Source organism: Pistacia vera, unplaced genomic scaffold (genome assembly GCF_008641045.1).
Source record: "Pistacia vera cultivar Batoury unplaced genomic scaffold, PisVer_v2 Contig728, whole genome shotgun sequence".
In the NCBI taxonomy this organism is placed as follows: Eukaryota; Viridiplantae; Streptophyta; class Magnoliopsida; order Sapindales; family Anacardiaceae; genus Pistacia; species Pistacia vera.
Window position 1 is genome coordinate 169,025 of NW_022196588.1, and position 27,124 is coordinate 196,148.

Sequence of the window (27,124 nt, forward strand, 5' to 3'; positions counted from 1 at the left end):
TTTTACCATTTTCATCCTTGGAGAGTTTAAGGGTGGAGCTCATTGGAGTGTTAGCATGCATGGTAGATTCAAGATTGAATCTCTTGAGCATGTTTTTGGCATACTTGGACTGAAAGACAAATAAGCCACAATCAATTTGTCTGATTTGAAGGCCAAGGAAAATGTTTAGCTCTCTAACCATGCTCATCTCAAATTCATCTTTCATCAATGCAATAAATTTTTTCAATTGAGTATGAGAAGTAGAACCAAAGACTATATCATCTACATAAATTTAAGCACATAAAAACTCACTACTTTCATGCTTTATGAACAAGGTTTTGTCGGCATTACCTCTTGAGAAGCTGTGATCAAGAAGGAATGAGGTTAGCCTATCATACCAAGCTCTTAGTGCTTGCTTCAATCCATAGAGTGCTTTCTTTAGTTTGAAAACGTGGTTTGGCTTGTGAGGATCCTGAAAACCTACTGGTTGCTCAACATAGACTTCTTCCATGAGCAAGCCGTTCAAGAATGCACTCTTCACATCCATTTGACAAAGTTTCAGCTTCATACAAAAGGCAACTCCAATAATTAATCTTATGGATTCAAGCCTAGTCACTAGTCCAAAAGTCTCATCGAAATCAATTCCTTCAACTTGGATATACCCTTGTGCAACAAGCCTTGCTTTGTTTCTCACTATGTTTCCAAACTTATTTGATTTATTCTTAAAACTCCACTTTGTCCCAATAACATTGATCCCTTTAGGTTGGGGAACCAGGTTCCACACATCATTTCTCTCAAACTGTTCCAGCTCCTCATGCATGGCAACAATCTAGCAATCATCTTTAAGTTCTTCTTTCGTTCTTAGGTTTTGAAAGGGAAACATAGCACATGTTATTAATTTCACTCAACCTTTTTTGTCTAGTGACCATTACCTCTTTCAGATTTCCAATTATCGTGGAAGGTGGATGAGCCTTTTTGATCCAAGAGGGTGGTTCTCTGGTTTTGGGAGTCTTTTGTTGAGTGATTTCATCGGACAAATCAACAATCAATTTGAGTCCTTGTCTCTTTGGAAGAGATCTTTGTTGGGCTACAGAGGTGTTCACATCAGATTCTAGAGTGGTCACATCTTTAGATGAACTCGGAGTTGGCACATTCTCTTGGGCGGTGGTCACCTCAGTAGGAGATATTAAGTCATCAATATCATCTTCATGAGAAAACTGTGAGAAATCTTTTGAATCAGAGAAAACAACATTAAATGATTTAATAAGACGTTGAGTTCTTATAATAAAAATCCTATATGCTCTACTATTTGTGGAGTACCCGAGAAAGACACCTTCATCACTCTTGGAATCAAGTTTCCCTAGGGGATCTCTATCATTCAACACATAGCACTTGTACCCAAAGACATGAAAATAGAACAAATCTGCCTTCTTACCCTTCCACAACGTATATGGAGTTTGTGAGGTACCTTTCCTTAGAGAAACTTTGTTGGCAATGTGACATGCAGTGTTGATTGCTTCAGCCCACAATCTCATTGGTAATTTGTTGGCATTTAACATGACCCTTGCCATTTCTTGAAGGACTCTATTCTTCCTCTCCACAACTCCATTCCATTGGGGTGTTTTTGGAGTAGAAAACTTGTGCCATGTGCCTTGCAAATCACAAAAACCTGAAAAGTTAGAGTTCTCAAATTCTCTTACATGATCACTTCTTATCCTCACAACTTTCTTCACTCTACAATTTTGTTTAACTTGAATTCTTTTGATCAGGTTTTGGAAGGCTTCAAATGCATCAGACTTTTCCCTTAAAAAATCAACCCAAGAATATCTCGAAAAATCATCAACACACACAAAAAAAAAAAATATATCTCTTACCTTCTAAACTTTCAGTTTGCATAGGACCCATCAAGTCTATATGAAGAAGTTTTGAAACACATGAGGTACTCAACCAAGACAAAGATTTGTGAGGAGACTTAGTTTGCTTACCTTGCTAGCATAGCCCACAAACTTTACCTTTTGGAAACACAAGTTTAGGTAAACCTTTCACAACCTCTTTCTTGGAAAGTTTCACAAGGTCTTTGAAATTCATGTGTCCAAGCTTTTTGTGCCAAATATCAACACAATCTGATTTTGAACTTGAACAATAAACTTTGTTCATAAATAAATAGCAATTATCATTTGATCTCTTTCCTTTAAGCACTGAAGTACCATCATCATTCAAAACTTGACACAAATTTTTTGAAAATTTCACAACATAACCCTTATCACAGATTTGACTGATGCTTATAAGATTAGCTTTGAGACTTTCAACATAGAACACATCATTCAAAACAGGGTAACCAGAAATAATGATAGACCATTTGCCAATGATTTTACCTTTTTTGCCACACCATAGGTCACATGACCAGCCTTTGCAAATTCAAGATTAGTCAACAACCCTTTGTTGCTTGTCATGTGCCTTGAACATCCACTGTTAAAGTACCATTGGTCATTTTGAAATGCAAGCAATGATGTACGAGCAACCAAACAGTTGGTACTAGACTTGGATCTCCACATTTTTCTATTTTTGAAAAAATTGTTTTGATGTGGTGATTTTTGAAAGGGAAAACCATGATTTCCAATGCATCTTTTCAAGTATGAAATAAGCTTGAAACAATTAGGTTTGATGTGACCTTTCTTTAGACAGAAATGACAAATAGGAGTAAACATTGTTTCCTTCAAGGGAGGATCAGGAGAAGTAGCAAAAACTTTCGGATCAGAATTAGTGTTGATTATGGTGGTCACAATCGGTTTTGAGGTGCTTACCTTAATGAAGGTGATCACACCAGGTTTGGTAGTGCTTGCGCCAGGAGAAAAAACCCAAACCAGTTTTGTCACCAAAAAACTTTCCTTGGCTAAGAACTTTATCAAGTTTGTATGAACTTGCATCCAATCTTTCAACAATGGTCCTGACCTTAGTTAGTCATTTAAAGCTTGATTTAATAAAAGTTCCTTGTTGGATAAATCAATAAACAAAGCTTTCAAATCATCATTCAACACTTTCTTATCTTCTGTTAAGGTGCAATTTTCAGATTATAGAGAGTTGATCATCTTGATGGCTTTCAACCGTGACTCATACATCTTGCCATAAGCCTCTTGCTACTCTTTATAGATATCATTTGAGTCATCAGAGGACATGCTTCTACTATTCTCTTGGTTAGCTGTAAAAGCCAAGAAGTGCGCATCCTCATTTGTGTCATCACCTCTACTCGCACTGTCATCACTTTCACTTAGTGTGGTAGCCATGGATTTTCCCTTTTTCTTTAGAGTGTTCGCACACTCTGATTGAATGTGGCCATACCCTTCACACTTATAGCACCTAATGCCTTTGTTTTTCTTTTCATTATCTCTCGAAAATCCTTCCAAGAAGGCATCTTGACCAAACTGGTCAGAAGATTTCTTCATAAGAGATTGCTTACTTTTTTTGCCCAAATTTGGCTTTCTCATATTCTTTTTCAAGAATTTAGCAAAATTTTTTGTGAGTAAAGCGCACTCATCTTCCTCACCATCACTAGAAACAACACAAACAGAGGGTTCAATTATTACCTCATGCTTCAACGCTAAACCCTTTCCTGGTTTCTTCTTCCACCGTTTTAGATTGAGTTCAAACATTTGTAGTTACCCAATGAGTTCGTCCAGCTACATGTCGTCCAGATTTTGGCATTCTTCAATAGATGTTGCTTTGGACATGAACTTCATAGGTAAGGAACACAACACCTTCTTGACAAGTTAAACATCAGTATAAATCTTACACAACGCAAAACATTCATTCGTGATGTCACACAACTAACCATGAAAATCAGTAATAGATTCATCATCAATCATAAAGAGACTGTCTTAATCAGTGATCAATCTCCTAAGTTCAGTCTTTTTAACCATGTCTGTTCCTTCATTCTTAACTTGTAGTTTGTCCCATGCATCTTTAGCCGTTTCACAATTGGCGATATTTTTCATTTGGCCAATACTAACATCATTAAAGAAGGCATGAAGAGCTTTTGAGTTGAAATTTGACTCATCTAACTTAGCCTTGGTCCATTGATCAAGAGGTTTTCCTTTACTATCACCAGCTTCACTAACAACTTACGGTTCTTTCCAACCAACAACACAAGCATTCCAAGCCTTTTCATCAAATAGATTTTAAGAATGCTTTCATCCTAGGTCTCTAGAAGGAAAAGCTAGTTCCCTCCAACAACGGTGGTCTGTGAGTAGACCCACCTTCACTAAAGAAATTCATAGTGACAAGACAGCAAAAGTGGTCACACAGTTTGAAATGAGCAGATATGCTCTAAAAGACAAAAAACAAACAACAATGCAAACAGACTTAAAATCTGATAAACAAGCAAGGATCAACTGAAATAACTCTTTGGAACTAGCTTTGATACCAATTGTAAGTTCTAAGGAGGTTACCAAGTGATTAAAACTTATCTGGACTAGGTTGCTTGTTCATTTTAGTGCAAATAAGTTGTGAGAGACATAAACAAAACATACATCAAAGTAATTAAAGAACACACTCATTTTTACATGGTTCAACATCATGCCTACATCCATGGAACCAAGTCCAAAGGAAGCAAATTCACTATGAAACACTTATGAGTTCAAATACAAAGCAAGATAACCAAGTTGCAAAACACTCTTTGTTTTCTACACAACAACTCTATCTTCTTTGGTTGAACTTCAAGTCCTCACAGCAAGCTTCACGTGCATAACATCACCATGTTGAAATTGAGCTCCTCTCAAGTTTCAACAATGAAGACCAATCTTCGGGACAGCAGCTTACACACAAGCACTCATCAACATTGAATCAAGTTCCTAAGTCATCACACAAGAACAAGGATAAAAGGTAATTTGAAGCCTACCAAAGCATAGTAAAAAAACTTAACCAAAATGAAGACCTCAAAGAATATGTAGAGTGAAAAACAGTGGTGCTCAAATTTCTGGAAGAAGACGCCAGAAAAATAAGAATATATAGAGTTCAATGCGTTAAGGGTTTGGGGACAAAAAACTTAAATAACAACTTTTGTGTTTTTCTTTTTGTAAAAGAAACTTGGGACCACAAACAAAAGCAAAACACTTTTCTTACACAACGAATAAAAGGTGGATAGGTGGAAAAGTACCATAACAGAATATCATCAAGGAATATAATTGTCCAAAAACAAAATGGGTGTGTGTTGTGCTTATAAGAAAAAATATATGTCAGATGCATTATGACCACACAGACTCTGAAGTGCCCACACTGATAAAGGTGGTCACATTTAGAAAGAGTGGCCACACTGGCAAATAAAGTTAAAAATTGTGTAAGACTCATAACAGGATCATAAGATGACAAAAACACTTACATAAAGAAAATCAATTTAAGATAACGCTAGCTGTTGGAGGCGCTAGGTACCTCCCCACTGAATCCTTTTTCTAAAATATTCTCAACCCTACAAATTGTATAACCAACTATATATATATCCCACTAATCACACTTTTCTAATTTGCTACTGCCACGTGGCTATGTGCTAACAAACTCCCCAAAAAAGGCCTACTTACTAATTATCCCTTTTTTTCCCTTGTCTTGTAAACATGAGTGACTGATCTTTGTGCTGGTTGTGTTCTATCAATACCCTCCCATAGGAGAGCCACCTTGTCCTCAAGGTGAAAGTGCAGAAACTGAGTATTAATTACATCAAAAGACTCCAAGTTGTTTCATAGGAAGGAAGATCATGCCACTAAATTAATAACTCCTGAGAATCATCAAAAAGAGTGCAGACAGATTGGACAGTGGCAGGTTGGACAAGGAGTTCCAGATCTTCAGTAAGAAAATAAGGGAGAGGCTAAACAGGTACCAAGTGATGGAGACTCTTTTTTAATTGGGAAACATGGAAAACTGGGTGTATGCGAGCAAATTCAAGTAGAGCTAAACGATAGGCGACATCCCCCACCTTGGCTAGGATTTGAAAAGGACCATAAAAATAGGGGCTAATTTTCTTGTTCAGCTTTCGAGCTAAAGATTTAAACTTATAGGGCTGGAGATTAAGGTACACAAAATCACCCGGTTGAAGAGAAGCATCTCGGCGATGATTGTTGTCATAAGTTTGCATGTAAGCTTCGGCAACATTCAAATTTCCCTCAAGTTCTTCCAACAGGGCGTTATGCTCTATCATTTGTTGGTTAACATCCTCAACAACAAATTTCATGTTAATAAACTTTAAAAAGACAGGAGGTTCTCTACCATAGAGAGCTTTAAAAGGAGACATGTTAGTGGCGTTATGATAGGACGTATTAAACCAGAACTCAACCCCATGAATCCATTTAGGCCACTGTTTAGGTTTTGAACTGGTGAAGCATCGTAAATAGGTTTCCAGACAACAGTTGACCACCTTCGTTTGTCCATCAGTCTAGGGGTCGATGCCAAACTAAATTTGAGAGTGGTGCCAACCGAGCGAAATAACTTAGTCTAGAAATGGCTCATAAACAATCAATCTCAGTCAGAAATAATTGACTTAGGAAACCCATGGACCCTAACCACTTCCTTAACAAACATGGCAGCTACCTCCTTCGCATTGTAAGGATGATAAAGGAGCATGAAATGGCAGTATTTTGTCAATCTATCCACTACTAGGAAGATAGTATCATACCCGAATGCTCTAGGGAGACCACTGATAAAGTCCATGGATAGATCATCGAAAGCCAAGTCAGGAATGGGTAGAGGTTGTAACAATCTAGCAGGCTTCGAGGCTGAGTGTCCATTCTATTGGTAGACGCCGCAAGCATTAACGAAATTCTTGACATCTTGTTTAATTCCATCCTAAAATAGCACTGCTGTGATTCTTTTGTAAGTGCGAAAAAACCCCAAAGGGCTGCCACTTGGTGTATAATGAAATTCTTCTAGTAATTAACTTAGCTAAAAACTTTGAAGTTTAAGGAAGTACTAACTTGCCCTTATACAATAGACAACCATGCTGTAAGGAATAGTGGAGTCTAGAAGCTGGCTGAAGCAAGAGATTCTGAATTATTTGTTTAAGCTTGTCATCTTGTAAAGCCTCCTCAGCTAAGTCTTCATACCCTTGGAACTGAATAGTAGATATGGCATGAAATTCTAATACTGATTCTTAGCAAGACAANAGAAGCTTACTCAAACTGATACATCTGCAAATTTCTACTTCATCACAAACTATATCTCCTGGCTACTGTGAACACTAGTTACAAGTTCAGATGTGACAGTTAGCTTCTCCCTTAGCATAGCAAAACGTGAACAAGAGAGAGCTTTAGTTAGGACATCAGCTATCTGATATTCAGATGAAACATACTACACATTTAACATTTTTCTTGTAACTAATTCCCTAACAAAATGCACATCAATTTCGATGTGTTTTGTTCGGGCATGAAAAAAAGGATTTGAGGATAATGCCCCAACAAACACCTGGTCTAGATTATTTTGACACATTTTCTCCGGATGTAAATGAGTGTTGAGGCATTATCCTCAAATCCTGTTTTTCATTCCCGAACAAAACACATCAAAATTGATGTGCATTTTGTTAGGGAATTATTTACAAGAAAAATGTTAAATGTGCAGTATGTTTCATCTAAACATCAGATAGCTGATGTCCTAACTAAAGCTCTCTCTTGTTCACGTTTTGCTATGCTAAGGGAGAAGCTAACTGCCACATCTGAACTTGTAACTAGTGTTCATAGTAGCCAGGAGATATAGTCTATGATGAAGTAGAAATTTGCAGATGTATCAGTTTGAGTAAGCTTCTGAAGCAGGAGAATTTTGTTTGTAATGTAGTAGGACTTTTGCAGAAGAAGTTTGCAGTGTTTCTAGAAGTATTTGCTTGTGATGCAGTTAAAGTTTGCAGTGTTTGCAGAAATATTTGTTTGTAATGCAGTAGGATTTTTGCAAAAGAAGTTTGCAGTTTTTGCAGTTCTCATGTTTGTGATACAGTAGGAGTTTGCAGTAGGAGATATGGCTTGAAGTTTTTACAGCAAGAAATATGATTGGTCATGAAATATGATTAAAGTTTTTACAGTAGGAGTTTGTAGTAGGAGATATGGCTTGAATTTTTACTGCAGGAAATATGATTGGTGATGAAAAATACAGCAGGAAGTTTTGTAGTAGAAAATATGATTGGTGATAAAAATGTAGTAGGTTGTTTATGCAGTTCTCATGTTTGAGTCACATCAATTGAGAAACTTTGGTCTAAGGAATGATGTTGATTAAGAGAAAGTAATAGAAACTTTGTTCAGGGGCTTTGGCTTACGGGAAGATATTGATCAAAGAAAGATTAGCTAAGTTAGTTCAGGGGCTTTGGCATATGGGAAGATATTGGAAATAAGTTTAAGAAGCAAGGTTGTTTCTGCAACGATTAGAAGTTAAGTAGGGTTGTTTCTGTAAAGAAACAAAATTGTCACCACACGGTGCGTTTTGTAAACATTTGTAACAGACTATATAAAGTCATCTGTAACTAATATTGTTTTAAGTAATCTCTTAATAACAGAACAAAAAAACATATTGAACTAATTTTTCCCTTTTTCTTTTTCGATTCATTCACTCTCTTTAATTTTCTTTTCAATTCCGTCACTAATCTTTCAAGGTTGTAGGTCTAGCAGGCTTCAAGGCCGAGTGTCCATTCTGTTGGTAGACGCTGCAAGCATTAATGAAATTCTTGACATCTTGTTTAATTCCATCCCAAAACAGCACTGCTGTGATTCTTTTGTAAGTGCGAAAAAACCCCAAAGGGCTACTGCTTGGTGTATAATGAAATTCTTCCAGTAACTTAGCTAAAAACTTTAAAGTTTAAGGAAGTACTAACTTGCCCTTATACAATAGACAACCATGCTGTAAGGAGTAGTGGAGTCTAGAAGCTGGCTGAAGCAAGAGATTCTGAATTATTTGTTTAAGCTTGTCATCTTGTAAAGCCTCCTCAGCCAAGTCTTCAGACCCTTGGAACTAAATAGTAGATATGGCATGAAATTCTAATACTAATTCTTAGCAAGACAAGGCATCCACGACCTTGTTGGAACCCTTAGGATAATAATGGATCTCAAATTTGTAGCCTAGTAGCTTCAAAATCCATTTTTGCTGTTAGGGTGTGATTGGTCGTTGCTCTATCAAGAACTTAAGGCTTCATTGATCAATTTTGATAATAAATTTATGCCTGATTAGGTAGTGACTCCACTTATGGACAACAAGGATGATTTCCATCAACTCCCACTCATAAACTGATTTCTTTTTAGCTGTACTGGAGAAGGCCTTGCTAAGAAAAGCAACTGGTCGACCATGTTGAACTAACACTGCACCCGTCCCTTGACCTGAGGCATCTGTTTGGATCTCAAAGGGATGTGCAAAATCAAAATAAGCCAAAAATGGGACTGTCATCATGGCTTTCTGAAGTTTTTTGAAAGCCCTTTGTGCGTCGTCAGACTAAGAAAAAAAATCCTTCTTTAGCAATTGTGTCAGTGGCTGCGCAATTTGCCCATACCTTTGGACAAAATTGTGGTAGTATCTTGTAAGGCCAAGAAAGGCCCTTAAATTCTTCTATGTTTTCGGAACAGGCCAGTATAATATTCATTCGATCTTGGCAGGATCAGCTTCCACACCTTGTGCCGATATTATGTGTCCCAAATATTCAATCTTTGCTTGTGCAAATGAGCATTTCTTATGGTTAAGGACCAACTTGTGTGCCTGCAGTAGTTGAAATACTTGTCTTAAGTGCAACAAAGGCTGTCTTGGTTACATCCCCCTTGCGAACGTGAATATGGTGATATTAAGATTTTAGATCTAACTTGGAAAAAATAGCTGCTCCCTCCAATTCGTCCAATAACTCATCACTGGCCATAATTGGAAATTTTTTCAGGTACAGTGATATCATTCAAAGCCCTATAATCTGTACAAAATCGCCAACTCCCATCTTTTTTCTTAACTAACAACACCGGACTCGAAAACGGACTAATGCTTGGTTGAATTATTCCTGCTGCCAACATTTCAGTGACTAACCTTGCAATCTCATTCTTTTGAGTATAAGAATACTAGTAGAGTTTGATGTTTGGAGGTTGTGTGCCTTCGTTGAGGGTGATGGGGTGGTCCTGTCTTCGATAAGAAGGTAACCCCAGGGGTGAATCAAAGAGAGGAGCAAAATCTGTCAACAAAGCTCCTACTGTTGGGTCAATCGTGTCTGTTAGAGTGACCTCTTGGTTGGTTATCGACCAAAACTGCACAACATAGCCATGCCCCTTTTTATGTAACGACTTAAGCATTGCCTTCAGAGAGACAACCGTTTTGACAACGGAATGATCCCTTTGAATAATTACTGGCTGCCCATTGTGACGCCTCTCAAGCATTTCATTAAACACCTGGTGTGCGTCACCCCGACATTCTAGAACCTTTTGGAATACACTTTTATATGCTAGAATCTTGTAATTAATACGGTAGTTGGTAGATGGTAGTTGGTAGGTGGTAGTTGAGAGCTAGCTAATCTCCACCGTTGATCTCAGGAGATCTAGACCTTCCATTGTAAGCTCCAACTACTATAATATAGGGAAACCTTCATTTGGCCAAACCATCCAAGAATTGTAAAATTCTCTCATTAGTAAAGAGTTCTCTTCTAGCATCTTTTGTGAGTTTGTGTGAGTGTTTTCTTACTTGCAAAGCTAGAAGCATGAGCAAGCAAGGCTAACTTAGGGCAATCATCGGGAGATTAGCACCTAAGGCTGCATGAGTCCGAAGGGAAGCAATCGGGTCGTGACACCATTTACGTCGAATTATATCATAAGACATTTCCAGTTTGCACAGACATCATCCAAGGAGCTTAACCAAGTTACCCCAAAAACCACATTGGCACCCTGTAAATCAAATGGGAAAAAGTCTTATGTCATTGTAATTCCTTTCATTACTAAACTCTGTACCCCACAAATTCTAGTACTTCAAATAGTTAGCCCATTACCTACTATTACACCAAAAGCTTTTGTTTCATCCACCATTAATTCTAGCTTACTAACCAAATCTTGCAAAATGAAATTGTGAGAGGCATCACTGTCCACTAACACGATGATGTCCTCATTCTGAATCTTGTTTCGAAGTTAGAGAGTGTTTGTTAAAGTTAGACCCACAATCGAGTTCATTGAGAAGGCGACAGGGTCTTCGTCGGTATGAGTTTCCTCATCTTTCTTCACTGTGAGAACTTCATCCATTGATTCATCATCATCTGTGAGTAGCAAAATTTGCAACGCCCTATTCTTACATCAGTATGCAGGACTGAATTTCTTGTCGCATTTAAAACAAAGTCCGCACTCCCTTTTATACTGTACCTTAGCCTCGGTTAATTGTTGGAACGAATTATCGCAAGTATTTGTCGGCATTGACTCAACAAGTCACTTTCCTTTCTCAAGTCACGTTGGAATAGTGATGGAACGATCTGGGCTTCTTGAATAGCTGGACCCCCAAACTAATTTTTAATGGGTTTGGGCTTGGAGTCACCTTGGAATAAGCCTCAGTTTTAGCACCCCATTGGGTTCGATTGGCCTTCAGTTTAGTCTTGTTTAAAACCCAATTGTGTTCCTCTATCCTATGTGCATGGTCCATGAGCTAAAAAAGAGAATTGGAATTTTAAATTTGCAACTCAGCTTGAATGTCTTCCTTCAATCCATTATTGAAATTCCCCATTAGTGGTTCTTCATCCACTTCAGTCATTGGAGTGTATTCTGTTACCGTTCCTGATTGCCTCAAAGCCACCAAGGATTAAAATGCCAGTCCCTTAAATGATGTCTAGAATCTTTCAATTAAAGCCTTCTTGAACATTCCCCAGTTTGGAAACAACACTCGGGAGTCTACCCATTGGAACCAATTCAATGCTCGCCCCTCTATTCACACTGCCGCAGCTTCAATCTTTTCTCCTTTAGCAAACTTATTAACGTTGAAGTAGCAATCGGCTCAGAAAGCCCATCCATATGGATCATCACCGTTGAACATAGGTAAATCCAACTTCCTTATTCTTCGATCATCTCCTGTATTGCCATGGCTCCTCGTTTGTTCTTGAATACTTCCTTCTCCATTCATTGATTTTTCAGATGATTCATGCCTTTTTTTTTTCCCGATTCACACTCTTCTCTCTTTCATATTTTAGTCGGATCCATTCCCCCAGCTCTATTAAGTAACCTTAAATACTTTCAATATCCTCTTTGACACATCCCAAATCTTTCTCTAAACCACCAATCCTTGCTTCCATTCTTGTGTTCACCATAACCCACACTTCACCAGCTCTGATACCAATTTGATAAGAGCCCAGACAAACTCAACCCAAAACTTAAGCAACACACAACATAATCTGAATATACTTAGAATTCCTCTATATTGAATATCAGTAGTATTGAATACAACCCAGGAACATTGACAGGAAAACAGAATTAAGAACAAAGAATAGAATGTTAAGAAAAGCAATTTAAGATAACACTAGCTGTTTGAGCCACTAGGTACCTGCCCACTAAATCCTTTTTCTAAAATATTCTCTGCCGTACAAATCGTATAACCAACTATATATATATATCCCACTAATCACACTTTTCTAATTTGCTACTGCCAACTAGCTATGTCCTAACAAACTCCCCCAAAAAGGTCTACTTACTAATTATACCCTTTTTCCCTTGTCTTGTAAACATCAGTGACTAATCTTTGTGCTGGTGTTCTACAAGTGTACCTTTCAGGCACCAATACTGTGAGAATGTGGGTTAATGATAGGCTGCGGAGATGGAAGTAGACCCCAATCTAACAATATTATGGTGGCAATTAACTATTAAATTACCTATAGAGGGGTATAAATTCGTGATAAAAATATATAGATTGTCAGGATGTTATAAGGGAGTGTTAATCTAGCACAGTATGGCTATTAGTCTTTTGAATGAACATTTTCTTGCTTGAGTTTACAATTCAAGTAAACAAGAGATTGAATAAGTTGAAATATATTAATTTTTCTCTCATTCAAAATGTACGGAAATCTAGATTTCAAACAAATTTGAATCCGTAGAAAAAGTCAAAACAAAATAATGACATTGTGTAACGCCCCACTTGAGGTACATAGTTATTGTTTCTTCTTTTTGCTCTTTTTTGAGTTGGTCCTGGTAATATTGTTTGGTTGACCCTTGATTGGTTTGTGTTGAAACTTGCCCTGAAATTGGTTGAAATAAGAAGTTTCAGTGTGCCAAGCTTCGCCGGGGCGAAGAGGTGTTGAAGCCCACGGGGAAACATTCTGGACAGTTTCGCCACGGCGACAGAAGCTTCCTCCGAGGCGACAGTCCGACCAAATGTTGTTAAGTTTTAGATATTCTCTTCCCTAAGGCAATTTGACCATTCTACCCCTAATTAGCAGGAAAAGTGGGGAGTAAAATGTAAGGAATTTTCATGGAGAATATGTTGATATGGGGTGTTGTTGTAATGAATCAAAGGATGTAGATAGAATTCCCAAAGAAGAGTAAGGCCAAATGGAACGCTTGTGTATAAATTTCATTAAAAGGAATTAAGACATCAAACCTTCATTCTTCTTCTCCACCGCCACTCTCCTCTCTTGCTTCCCTCAACTTTCTCTTTCTTTTGATCAGGGTTTTAAAGGGCTTTTGGAGTGATTGGGGTAGAAAATCAACCTAAGGCATCCTAAGGTGAGGATCTTACTTTTTGGTTGTGAGCTTTGTGAGTTTTTGTATATATTTGAGTTTTGAGGGTTTTTGTTCTTTGTTTAAGAGTAGAGAAAAGTCAAGCAAACCAAGTGAAAGGAAGAGTTAGTGAAATCTCTCCATAACAAGGTAAGTAAACCCCAACCCAAGTTGAGATTTGGGATTTTCTTGATTAGGGTTTTGATAGCACTTATGTTGTGTGTTTATACATGTTATATGCCATGTATTGAGGCTTAAATAGGAGTTCTAGGCTTTGTATGTTTTTACCTTTCAAATATAAGAAATGAGTTGTGGGTTGGAAAGGTAGTTTGAGATGGAATTGAAGGGGTTTGTGGAACCCTTTTGGAAGTGTCTTTCTTTGGCAGGTTTTGTGGCTATGTGAGGGGGTTTCTCCCCATTTTGGATGGTTAGAGAAAGATTTAGAATCATGCATATAGTAGTTTTATGATGCACTTGAGTTGTTTGATGAATGCCTAATAGAGGGTTTAGTATGAGTAGTGAACCTTAATTCTTGCAACATTGCATGTTGGTATTCTCTAAGTGCAATAAGGGGATGAACCATCCATATGCATTATTTATGCATTGAAAAGTGACCTAAGAAAGAGTAGGAAAACTTGTGTATGCAATACCTCTATGAGTAGAGAACGTGGTGATCAACTACTCTAAGGGTAGAGATATGAAAAATGCTAGAATAAGAGTGAATAAGAAGATTTTAGAGATGGGTTGATGTTTGTGATCATCACCCGACAGTTATGAGAATCAGGTTGATGCTTTGTGATCACACCTGAATAGCTATTAGATGGGTTGATGCTTTGTGACATCACCCGATAATTATAGAAACGGGTGGATGCTTTGTGACCACCACCCGTTAGTTATTAGAGAAGGTTGATGCTTTGTGATCATCATTCGACATTTATTAAAAGTGGGTTGATGCTTTGTGTCATCACACCGACAGTGATTAGAGGCGGTTAATGCTTGGTGATCGTTACCGAGTCATGAGAACGGGTAGGTGCTAGGTGGTCTCCACCCGATAGTTCGAAAACCGAGTAGTGCTTCGTGATCCCACGTGTAGTCCATAAGAACGTTGGTACTGTGTGAATTCCACCCGATAGTCATGGAGAGTGAGATGATGCTGTTTGAACGCCATCCGACTGTACCTCCGATAAGATGGACCATGACGTTTAGTAAAACAGAAATAGTATAAGAAAATTAAGAGTAATACATACGGGACAGACAGATAGAGGGTTTTACTTACTGAGCATTATTTTGTGCTCACCCCTTTATTTCCTTATGTGATGCAGGATCTAGGTGAGGCTTCGGAGCGTCGGCAAGCGGAGCAATACTACACTGTTCCCCTGTTTTGTCTTTTAAAATGAATTTTTGTAAACAATCCTCTTGTGTATAAAAGACATAACTTATAATGAAAAGAAAGTTTTTGGGCCCAATTTTCTATTGTTATTATGCATGCATTGTTTAGCTTACAGCAGTTGTTACACATTGGGGTTTACATGTCTCCCACATGTCATACAAAGTGTAATAAATTACAACTTAATTATTACAAAAGCAAAATACAATAATCACAAAGGGACAATATCATTATTACAAAGGACGAAATACAATTATTAAAAAGATAATACTTAGCATCGAATGCCTTCTTTAATCTGATCGTTGAATTCTGTCGGTAAAATCTTGGATGCCACGTATTCTTCCGCTTGTTTAATCCACTCAGCGTATTATGTGTAGACATTTTTTTGTTCCAAACTCTATCCTCTTGATTTATTAGTCTTGAAGTTATCCTTCTATCAGATTAATAAAACCTTCAAGTTTCATCTTCTTGGCTTCCTGGTTGTGAGCTAAGACCATCCTCAGAAATCCGATTACCTTCCATTAATGTCTGCTTTGGTAGATGGGCTAAATCAACACTTCTAATAGCGTTCTCAATTGGGCTTGGTTATGTTTGAAGAGTGTATCTTGGATCGTTGCATATCTGTCTGGTAATACTAACCTATCCCATTTGGATTGGATAGTAGCCTTTGTGTAACGCCCAACATGGAGGTACATGATTAATTTATTGTTTTATAGCCTTAGTTATTTTTTGTTAAGTGATTTAAGAGAATATGAAGAAAATGCATTAAACTTGCATTAAGGGTAAAATGGTCTTTTCACTCAAAATTAGTTGAAAAAGTGGGGAGTGAAAAGAGATAGAATTTCATAGAGAATGCATTAAAAGAGGGCATTATGCAATGGACTAAGACTAGATGAAATTTCTAAGTAAGAGTAAGGGCAAAATGGGAAGTGTGTTTAAAACTAAAGTGGTTAAGGTTTGAAACCCTATTTTCTTCATTCCACTGCCACACTCCTCCCCCATTTTCTCTCAAATTTTCATTTAACCTCCAAGGATTTTGAGGGCTTTTAATGGTTTTTCATAGGGTTTTGATTTGGCTTCGAGGTAAGGATTCTTGCTCTTTATCTATGTTTATTTGTGTAAAAGTTGACTTCTTATGGAGTTTATGCTTAGGCTGAAGAGAAGATTTGAATCCAACAAGAGTAGAGAGCTTGTAGAGACTACTCAAGCATAAGGTAAGTAAATTCCACTCAAAATCCACTCAAGTTAAGTTTAAGAAAATCAATGGTAGAGATTTCTTTTAAATGTGCATATGTTAGTATTATTGAGAAATTGAGTGATGGATGATTATTTATGCTTGTTGTTGGATATATTTGAATATAGGAGAATTGTGATGGTTGATGATGGTTGAAATTAGAATTGGAGAAACTTTTGGAGTGTTTTTGCCGTGTAGGTATGGGATGTTACAAGAGAGTTTTTTTCTCTCAATTTGGATGGTTTAGAAACAAATAGAATGATAATTACATAGGGTTTGTTTATGCACAAGTATTGTTTGATGAAATGCCGAAGAGAAGTATGAGTTGAGTAGAAACCTTAATTTTATGCAATATTGCATATGTGCATTTCAAAATGCATTTAGTAAGAAATTTTAAGCATAAGCCATCCATATGCATATAATTGTGTATGTGTAGAAACTTAAAAAAGAATAAAGAATAAAGAATAAAAAAGAAAGAAAGAATAAAACATTCTACACTAAAGAAATGAATAATAAGCATTAAAGAATTAAGAAAGAAAAGTGTTAAAGAAAGAAAAGATAGGTTGGTGTGATGGGGACCACTGAGTGTTAAGAAGAAATTCTCACAGACCACGTCACCTTAATGATTGGCATAAGAAGAAGAAGAATTGTATGACCCTAGAGTGTATGGATGAGGGTTGTACCAAGAAGAATTCCTACATGCACGTCACCTTAATGAGTGGCCTAAGAAAAAGAAGAATTTGTACGTCCGTAAGAGTGCATGTAGATGAGGATTGTACTCACTCACACGGCCAGTTCTGAATCCATACATCAACTGAGTCCAATCGGCAAAGAATAAAAAGAAGATAGAAAAGAAAAGAATAAGAAAAGAAAGAATAATAAAGAATGAGAAAGCTTGAACAAGCAAGAAAAGAGAAGAAAAGAAACAAGAAAGAAAAGAGAAGCTTGGGCAAGCAAGACAAGAAGAGAAAAGAAAAGCATAGAAAGAAAAAGAAAAGAATAGAGAAAAAAAGAATAGAAAAGAAAAGAAATAGAAAGAAGAAATAAAATGCATTTTTATGCATTATTGCATATGCATTTCATTTATGCATATTCCCATGAATTTTATTATGGTTGGAAAGAATAGAAGAGTAGCAAGAAGAGAAAGAATAGAAAGAGTAAGAAAGAAAGAACAGAAAGAAAGAAAGAACAGAAAGAAAGAACAGAAAGAAAGAAAGAAACAGAGAGAATTAGAAGGAAAGAAAAGAACAGTGAGAATTAGAAACAGAGAAAGAAAGAAGAAGAGAATTAAGTAAGGAAAGAATCAAAGAAGAAGAAAAGTTAAGGGATTTACTTACTGAGCATTTTTATGCTGACCCCGTTGTTTTTCCATGTTTTTGCAGGAAATAGGAGAGCAGCGGTCGGAAGGACGTCGACAAGCGGAGAGAATTGACATTACTGGCCACCGTTGCTAAGTTTTTGTACTTGTTATTTTGATATATGTAAAGAATTATTTTTTGTTTGTAAAGAAAAAATTTGGGCCTAACTATTTTCATATGCTAATTATGTATGTTTTTATTGTATATGTTCTAAAGTATACTAGTAGCAAGCAGTTATTACACTTTGCTTTAACAAGCTCCTTCAGTTTGGACTTAACCAGTAGCAATTCTGCAATATGCAACCTGGTCCAATCTTCCTTTCTTTTTTCTGAATTTCTTCTAGTGCATAAGAACCCATTTTTACCTCACTATTTAACATAATTCGGTACCATGGTTCTCCTACAAGAAATTCTCATATATGTACAGGTTGAACATTATAGTTCTCTTGCAATGAGGAAGTAATCATGCAAGTAAAAGTGTCAACCTTCCGATTCAATACACAGAGCATTTGTTTAATTGCATCTGGCATATTTGGGTCCACCATCGCTTCCTGTACGTCAATGTTCATTGTATCGATCCATCCTCTATTTAAAAGGTCTCCGCAATAACCTTTTCTAAAGATTTTCCATGGAATGTACAATTCCATAGCGCCATTAGGATAAACTGCTAATCCTTGGACTAAATCCGCCAAGTCAGTTTTTGCCAATTTCACTATTAAATCATTCAAATTTTCAAGCTTGAGATTCACCATGTCAAACAGATGACATTTTCTCATTACCTCGATTTTTTGAATTCTTGCTTCATAAAGTACAGCAGTTCCTCTAAACTCCTCGTCTTCATAAAACAGTTTATCAGCTTCCAGCCATGCTAACCTTATTGCTAGCTTTTCTAAACACTTCTATAACTGTACTTCCCCTTGTCCTGTCGCCAATGCAATCCTAATTTGGGTTTCCAAATCCTCCTAGAGTGTTTGACTAGCTGAAGCTAACCTTAAGCTTTCTGGAAAGCTAAACCTCTCACAAATATCTGCGTTAATTAACCGCTTCTTTTGTGGAGTGTGTGGAGTCACCACGTTTGCAACGCCTGATGAAGCGTTCTCAGAATTCTTTGTCTTTGGCAGTGGACAATTAGCCCATTCATGTCCTTCCTACTTACAAGACCAGCAAACTATTGCTTTTTTCTGAGTCTTCTGGATTTCCTTCTTAGGAGTGACCTCCTTTTCAAAAGTAATTTCCTTCATAGAAGTACCCTTCAAATGTTGAAATTTTGGGTTTCTTCTTTCCAAAGTATCAGAGTCATATTCTCGACTCTTTCCTTCTTTATCCTGCCTTGCCGCAGTGACCTGCTTAGAAGAAGAGATTACCTGCTTATCAGTAGTTTTCTCCTTTTTAGCAGTACCCTTTGAAGCCAAAGTAATCTTCAAAGGACAATTCCTTTTCAAGTGTCCTCATTGTTTACACTTGGAGTATGAGAAGTGATTTCTAGTTTCCTTCTTGTCCGCCATTATCCTACAAGTCTTTAGAGAATTATCTGGACAAAAACTCAACCACAAAGTTAGATTTACTAGAAATATATTCAAATTTGATTTTATAATCTGCAAACCAAATTTGCCATCTGATTAGTCTAGCTTTGTCATCCTTTAAAGACAATTTCATAATTTTTTTTAAATATTTAGAGTCTATCCTTAAAGTAAATTCCTGACTGATTACGAACAATCGAAATCAGTCAATACATTCTTTCGCTGCTAAAACTTCCTTTTCATGAACAGGATAGTTTATCTCAGCAGGAGAAAATTTTTCTAACACATATCGAACAATCCGTTCAATATTATCAGTACCCTTAGCCTTAAGCACACCTCCCCAGTACTAGAGGTGTTCAAAAAAATGCAAAAACCGAACAGAACCGAAAACTGGTTAACCGAAAAAATGGTCCGGTTACGGTTCGAAAAATTAAAAAAACCAAATATTCAGTTCAGTTACCGGTTCGGGAGAAATTAGAAACGGTTAACCGAAAACTGGTTTTCTAAACTAGTTTTTCAAATATATATACAAATATATTATATATTAAATAAATAAATAATAACCTAAACTAAAATAAATCCCTAATTCACTCAATCTAAAATCCCAACCCAAATTTTTTTCTTAGTTCCCAATGTATTGTCTATATTTACAATTTAATTTTGGACAAAATTAAAAAAAAAAAGTTTTATTAAAAAAAAGGGAAAACCGGTTAACCGAAAAATCAATTTTCCCTAAAACCGATTCGGTTTCGGTTCGAGAATTTTCTCGAACCGAAAATCCGGTTCGGTTTAGAAAAGTGGTTAACCGGTTCGGTTAACCGCTTTTGAACACCCCTACCCAGTACAAGTGAGATGCATCGCTTTCTATAATAAGCGCATCTCCATCTTCCGGGAGTTTTAAAGGTTTAAATTGCTTTGTCAAGGCCTTGGTCCGCTTAATACAACTACTGTTTTCAAGTGTCCAAACCTAGGGCACTTTATCACCAAACTTAAGCGTCAAGCCATTGATTACATTAGCGAGATTATGAACATACTTGCGCATGTGCTTATCTTTCATCACATCTGGAAAATCCAGCAACTTCTTTGAGGTATGTTTTTGGAGTTGAATACCTCCTTCACCTATCTCAACGCCTAAGAACCTCACCTTGTTCTTAAACCATTCTACCTTTCTTTCAGATAGAATCACTCCATTATCAAGGAACCTTTTGATAACCAGTCTAAGATGATTTACATGTTCTTCCTTGGTTTTACTAAAAACTAGAACATCATCAATATAGACTACATAAAAGTTAGATAAGTTTCCAAAAACCTTATCCATTTTCCTCTAGAATATCGACGGTGCCTACTTAAGCCCAAAAGGCAAAACCATCCATTCAAACAATCCTTTCGGATAGGTGAAAGACATCAAAGGAATGCTTGACTCCTCCATTCTAATCTGCCAGAATCCTTACTTCAGATTGAATTTTGAAAAGATTTTTCCAAATCTAGCTTTATTCAAACAAGCTGATCTGTTTGGTATCTTATAGGCATCATCAATGGTTTTATCATTTAATTGCCTATAATCAATAACCATCTGTACTTTTCCTCTTTCCTGCTCAACTTTATTCATAACCATGAATGCTGGTGAAGAGTGTGGGCTTTTACTAGCGCATATCAATTGCTTTGCAGCAATTCCGATATTTGCTTGCTAAATTCTTCCTCTACATCAGGAGTATAAGGATAGGATTTTGTAGTTATCGTATCATCATCTTTCCTTAATTTAAGCGAAGCATATATACCATTCTATTCCCATAACTTTAATGGTTGATCATCAAAGCATGGAGAAAGTTCCTCTTTAAAGAATTTTACAAGTTCCTCAATCCTTAAAGAGTTCTTTTGGCTCTTGTTTTCAACCTTCAAGATTTTCTCCTTATGTATGAATATATCCATGCTCTCAGGAAATGCACCAAAGGGATCAACCTCCTGTGATATATTCTGTGCAATCCGGTTTGTACGAGGATCCCCGCTAAGCATCCATGGCTGAATGGGTGAAGCGCCCAACTCATAATTGGCAAATTCGTAGGTTCAATTCCTACTGGATGCACGCCAATGGGACCCTCCAATAAGTCTATTGGAATTGGCTCTGTATCAATGGAATCTCATCATCTATACATAATGAATTGGTGTGGTATATTCATATCATAACATATGAACAGGAAGAACTAGCATTCTTATTGAGACTCGAACTCATAGGGAAGAAAATCGATTTATGGATGGAATCAAATATGCAGTATTTACGGACAAAAGTATTCGGTTATTGGGGAAAAATCAATATACTTCTAATGTCGAATTAGGATCAACTAGGACAGAAATAAAGCATTGGGTCGAACTCTTCTTTGGTGTCAAGGTAATAGCTATGAATAGTCATCAACTCCCCGGAAAGGGTAGAAGAATGGGACCTATCATGGGACATACAATGCATTACAGACGTATGATCATTACACTTCAGCCGGGTTATTCTATTCCACCTCTTAGAAAGAAAAGAACTTAAATCAGGAGTTACTCCACGTATTGCTTACATTTATACAAAACTTCTACCCCGAGCACACGCAATGGAGCCGTCGACAGTCAAGTGAAATCCAATCCACGAAATAATTTGATCTATGGACAGCATCGTTGTGGTAAAGGTCGTAATGCCAGAGGAATCATTACCGCAGGGCATAGAGGGGGAGGTCATAAGCGTCTATAAGTGGACGCTTCCTCGACGTGGCACACTCTCGCGCTACCCGTTAAGTGTTCTGGCGTGCGATCTCGCGAGGAGATCTCAAGGGCGGGTAGTGATCCCCTTACACCTTTTTATCGGTCTCTTTTGGCCCACTTCAGGATAGCACCGATACACTCACTCCGAATGCATATGTGATTGCTGCCAATGTACATCCGTGTCGTGAGAATGGGCTGCTCTTATTTTGAAGAGCCAGGACAAGGATCTTATTACTTGTCCAAGCAACCACCATAGCCGATGGATACATAGCTCCTAGCACGCGGGCCACAACGAAGTTTTGTCTTCTTTCGTTACGATGCCCCCGAGCCTCCCCGCCCGCGGATGGCCATTCCGCTTTCAGGAACCGAGTAGTTCTTTTCCCTTGGCGAACCATTAAATTTGGAATGTGTTTTCCTTTCATAAGGACCTATTCCTTTCTAACAGTTAACAACGACCACTAGGGCCACTCTTCGATCTGACTAGGATCATGAATTTCGGCTTCCTGCCCAAGGATAACTGACGTGAGAGCTCGTGACGCCCGGAATCTGCAAAATATGGTTTCTTCAATCAAACGCTTCTCTAGAGTCCCATTGAGTAAGTCTTTGCTAATTGGTCCTTCTCTGGTCGTGAATGAAATACTTTGCTAACGATCTTTGCATGCAGCGACCATGCCTCTAAAGGATTCAGAGCAGCCGCGACGAAGCCGCGACAAAGCCGCTCAATTTCTCGGTCAAGAAAGCCCAAGGCGACCGATACGCTCTGACCATTCCCTTGGCTGAAGGTGTAACATCGGGCCCCGGCGTGACCTGTTGGAACTTCTCAGCCCCACCGTTAGAGTACGCACATACCGAACCCGAAGGTCTCCCAATCACCGCCTGCTCCCCTGAGGCTAAAGACAATGGCTCGCGAAAGAAGAGGAGGCGATCATTCGAGAGTTGAGACCGAATCTGGGTGATCACCCAAACGTCCACGGCCGAACGTGAGGAAGTCGGGTAAGGAACTGATGGACGCCACAACCACTGTCGAAGGCGCGAAGAGGATACTCCTATGTTGCCTCGCTGGGAACCTGCCGAGTACCTGCAGCTGATAGTCTACACCTTACTGGAATGCGGACTCTCAGAATCATTTGAGCAGTTCGTAGATTCCAGCGCATTGACCAATGTCTAAATCGGTCCAACATTTAAGCAAGGTGAATGAACTGTCCTCGGCGAGGACTACCCTTAGCTCCTTTTGATTCTCTAACTCTTCTTGTGTCTAGGCCCTGCTTTCCTGTGAATGTCCCTAGAGAAGGTTCGACTGGGAGCCGCAAAGGGGGAGGACGCTCTAAGGAAGAGAACGCAGCGCTCAAGCAAAGCCTAAAGCCGTTGAAACAGAGAGAAACCTATCTTCTGAGTCCGCGAATCGGTAAACAAACTGACAAGAGATGCGGCTCCTTCGAACGGTGAGTTCCAAAACAGCTCTATCGGCTTGCAGAGTAAACAAAGAGCTTCAAAGGACCATAGCCAGCTCTCCAATGAGGTCGAAAAGATGACCAAGAGCTCAAAGCGACCTGTCTGCGGGCTTTGTGAATAGAACGAGAGGGATGCCTTCTAGAAGCAAAGGCAAGCGCTCGAGCTAAACTTCAGGCAAGTCAAGAAAAGTTGCTTCCGTGACCGAAGAGATGCAGAATCAGGAAGTAGAGGTCGAGGAAACCGATTGGTATCGTCTTCTAGCCTTCGACCGAAGAATCGCCTTGTGTGTCCGACATTCCTGAGGACTGCAGGATACCCTCTGTCCATGTACGCCCAGGAGGATGACGAAGCGGCAACTACCCAGCATAATCAGACAGAGGTTTGGAATGCCTCGGAGACCCCCTACCGACTAGCCCTAGGACGTGAATCGATCCTCTAAGAGCCAGACTTAGGGCTTATAGTTGTGCCATTTTGCCTGTTGTCCTCTCCTCATTAATGAAAGTACATTTTTTCTTTTACAATTATGTTTGCTTTATTGTTCATGAGTACATTCTGATTGCTTACATGTGATAACATAACAACATTACACGAACAAGATTACATGCGAAGATTGTTACAGCGCACAAAATAACACTTTACCAGGAAATGATTTTACAAAAATCAAAATTATTTACAAGGAAACTGAGTTTGGAATACTGATAGTATGGTGTAAGGTGCTCAGCATTCCAAGCTTGGTACTTTGGAACCGTTTAGCCTTTTTGAGATGTAATCCCCTTGTCCTTATACTTTGTCGATGTGGTAGACCTTCCTAGTTCAGTCCTACCTCCCACACTTGGTTCCCGGTACCGAGAAGTAACTTCCTTTAAACACACAGGTTCGACCTAGAAGCTCTTCGTCTGACTTTGAATCGAAGAACCACTTCGCACGTTGCTGGTACTGCTATCACTTATGGGAAACCTTGGTGCATTTCTTCAACAAGGTCTAGGCTTGCTCTCATATGCTTCGTTTTCGACCTCAATGTACAAGTCCCTCCGAATGAACCAGTTCCTACCTCTATAGGGATCATCGCTTCGCATCCGTATGCTAGCGAAAAGGTGTTTTGCTAGGTGGAGGTTCTTAGAGTTTTCTGTACACCCATAGACTTCGGGAGGTCGGCGCCCAATTCCGTTGGCTGCACCAAGTTGGCGTTTAAGTGTGCTTGATGGTTTTGTTGACAGCTTCACTGGCCATTTGCTTGTGGCCTTACGATGAGGTGAATTTTTATGGATGCCCAGCTCATCAGAAACCTGACTTGAATTCCTAGTTGTCGAATTGTTTCCCCATTATCCAAGATGAGGGTATGAGAAATTCCGTAGCGCACACAATATTCTTTAAACACGAAGTCTTTGACTTTCTGGTCTAATCGTGGCTAGCGGTTTGCTTCTCCCTTGGTGAACGTAATCTACCGCGACCACGACTATTTTGACTCCCCCTTTCTCGGCTGCTGGGACCGATGAGATCGATCCCCCCATGAAAAAGGTCAGGGGCTAGTCATGGTTATCAGTTTCGTGGGAGGAGAGCTCGCGGTATGTTCGCGAACCGTTACACTTATCACACCTTTGACAAATTATAGGCGTCATGTTGGATTCGGGCCCAATAGTACCCTTGACGACAAAACCTTGTTCACAAGACATCGCACAGTCGGTGTGATTATCATAATCCCTTCTGTATTTCCCTCGTCTGATGATTATGCTTCTTCACTAGTTATCTCACACGGAGAGGGGCACAAATCCTCGCCTGTACAGCGTTCCCCGATGAGGGTGTATGACAGATCTTAGCAGAACCCTTACTTCGACCTTGTCGTCATGCAATCCCATCCTTGAGGTATCGAAAATGGGAGTCATCCAGAATCCGCATTTTGTTGTTATATTCAGGGCCTATTCGATCGGGTGGATACTTGGGCCTCGATGAATCAAACAGGAATGCTATCTGGCGCTTCTTAGTCCAACAATGAGGCGTATTCTTGCCAAGGCGTCCACCCAGAGTTCATCTGTTAATCTGAGTGATCGCAAAGGTGCTTTGAACGGCTTCGAGTGCGGCCTTGCTTCTTTCAGATAACGATCATTTTTTCTCTTGGCTTGGTATTCCCCTAAAATTTGTTTACGCCACACATGGAGTTACGTGGACACTGATCACGCTGCCCATTTCTCTGGCCAACCGTATTCCAGCGAGTAGAGCTTCATACTCGGCCTCATTGTTGGTTGCCTTGAATCCGAATCGAAGAATACCATGACCGTGAGCCCCTCACGGGCTCAAAGAAGAAGACCTGCACCGGCCCTCTTTCTGTTCATGATCCAATTGACATGGCTTCCTAGGTCCGACAGATTCTGAGCATTTCCGGAGGGCTTTGCTAGCGTTGCCTAACTCACTTGGAGATAGGAGAATTCTGAAATGAATCAGCAACAGACTGCCCTTTGATAGTCATCTTGGCTTGTACTTCAGATCAACTGACTCAATGCCTGGCCTATTGTAAATTACCTGATGCCTCGTCTTCTGAGGACTCGCTAAGGGGGTAATTAGTCATCACATGGATGTATGAGCGTGAAGTAAGGTCCGAGCTTTCTGGAAGTGAATTAGCAGGGTATAGGCCTAATCACTCCATTTTCGGATACTCCCATCTCGGCCTCCGTCAGACGCTTGCTTATATCATCTGCCATTAGACCTTTTCCTCTTCCCGAATTAGGGCTGCACTGACTGCGAACTGAGAGACACAGATACAGGAGCAGTGATCTTTTGGGAAAAGCTTGGACACGAAGGTGGTGTCCGATGATGTTCTTTTATACTTTGGATGCTTGTTCGCACTCGGAGGTCCCCTTGAACTTCTTATAGCCTTCAGAACATTGAAGAACATAAGCAGCCATCTGTTTAGCCTCGATATGAAGCGCTTAGTGCCGCTTATGTCGCCCATTAAGACTCCATGACCTGTTTTTTGCTGGTCGAGCTTTCCATATCGAGCGAGCTTGAATTTTTTCAGGGTTGATTTCTATTCCCGTTGGTTAACCATGTATCCTAGGAATTTACCAGACTATACTCCGACGACACACTTGAAGGATTCAGTTTCATTCTGTACCGTCGGCGGATATCAACACACCTTAGCGAGATCGCTATGTGATCTGCATTGACTGGGATTTGACCAGCATGGCATCTACATAGACCTCCATTAACTTGCTGATCTGGTCAGAGAACATCAATTAACCAATCGCTAGTAGGTCGCGCCAGCGTTCTGAAGCCTAAGGCATAACTTTGTAACAATACGCCCCTGATCTATAATAAAGATGTATGCTCTTTGTCTTGCCCGTACATGAATTTGATTATATCCCGAGTATGCATCCAAAACTTACGCAGCTCTGCCCCGAGGTGGCATCCACGAGCTGGTCATTCTTGGCAGAGGGAACTGTCTTAGGACAGGCCTTGTTGAGGTCGCTGAATCGACACAGGTTGCGCCACTTGCCATTGGGCTTCTTTACCAGAACTGGGTTGCAACTCAGGTCAGGTAGAGTGACTTCGATGGACCCGTTTTCGAGGAGGTTATGCACATCTAATTTTAACGACATATCACTCCGGATCCATTGCTCTCTTTTTTGGTGAACTGGTTGGCTTCAATAGATTTTTTCTTCGACCATATTCGAGTTTAATACGATATATAAGGATCGCTACTACAACAGTACTACACCCTTGATCTGAATATCGATTGCTTGTTGAACCCTGTGAATTGCGTGAAAATAGGATACTCCAAATTCGTGGGTCCAAGAGTTT